Source organism: Penaeus monodon, chromosome 25 (genome assembly GCF_015228065.2).
Source record: "Penaeus monodon isolate SGIC_2016 chromosome 25, NSTDA_Pmon_1, whole genome shotgun sequence".
Taxonomy (NCBI): domain Eukaryota; kingdom Metazoa; phylum Arthropoda; class Malacostraca; order Decapoda; family Penaeidae; genus Penaeus; species Penaeus monodon.
Window position 1 is genome coordinate 18,724,246 of NC_051410.1, and position 1,166 is coordinate 18,725,411.

Here is a 1,166-nt window from a genome sequence, read left to right on the forward strand (position 1 = left end):
GGTAATTTACTAGAAAAGGAAGTTGGACAATGACACAGCAGCCGCCCGCAATAATAACTTCAGACCAAACGCCACATGAAAGTCTTCCCGCCCGGAGAATAACAAAGCCCAGGATTCCATTTAATCTACTTCTGCAATAGTGATATTTCAAGATAACATTCATAAATTTGATGTTCAGTATATCACAGTTTTCAGTTCTGGCTACCTGTTGCCAAAGCCGTGAATTCCCTTTAACAAAAGCTTTCAGTTCCTCTCAGTGAGACGGGAAGCTTAAAAGGAAGTTCCGGTGGGGGACCAGGTATGAGCAGACCGCAAGGCCAACCCTAACGAATGGGGAGGGAAGAGCGAGAGAGAAAAGTAGAAAAAAGAGAAAAGGCAAATCCGAGGGTCGAGTGGCTCCATTACGCATGCGCGGTCACAAGAAGAAAGGTTTTGGCGCGAAATTTCAGAAACCGGTATTGATGAGTCACTTTTGCTAACAATGCTTTAATTCCTTTGACTTTAGCTCAAAGAGTCTAACTGTGCGGGGAGTAAAATAAATAAAGAAAGAAAGTAGGTTTTCTTCCGGGAGGATCAGGGAATAAAAAAAAAATAATACATAAAAAACAGCCGGTTCCCAACTCGCTCGGGGTCGTCTGACCTTAACATCCAACACTTTTTATGCGTCTCTGAATTTATTACAATCAGTGAACATATTTAGTAAATTATTAAGCGGATCAACTTTTTACATACATGAATACTGTATCAATGTTTTACATGTATTTTAGATTCCGATGGAGGAAATGCCGCAATGAAAATATAATTTCACGATCAATTGTAATAACACACGAGCGTCCATGTACAATTTTGTTCGTGCAGTATAAAAAAATCAAATTTACTAACATATTTCCTAGGTTTCTAGATAACAATATTGCATAATAGAGGCATATTGCAAAGATCATGATCGTTCCAAAAATCGTTCACTAAAATACACATTTTTAAATCTCCGGTTCTTATATCAAGTGAAATTTAAAAAATAGCAATTAAACCATCCTTTCAACCTGCACCAGACAAAGCCTAGCAAATACGGCAGCAAAACAAAGCTGACAGGCGGTCATACCTCGGTGTGCCAAAACACCAGAATCCAAAATGAGCTTACAACGCCGCAGGGATATTCTTTTACTTGT

The 1,166-nt window shown here is 38.9% G+C and overlaps 1 protein-coding gene across 1 annotated transcript in view; it reads right to left on the reverse strand.

Moving 5' to 3' along the window:
• Nucleotides 1–1,166, reverse strand: part of LOC119589337 — a gene marked incomplete in the record, with an annotated part of 19,170 nt that overhangs the window by 16,349 nt on the left and 1,655 nt on the right.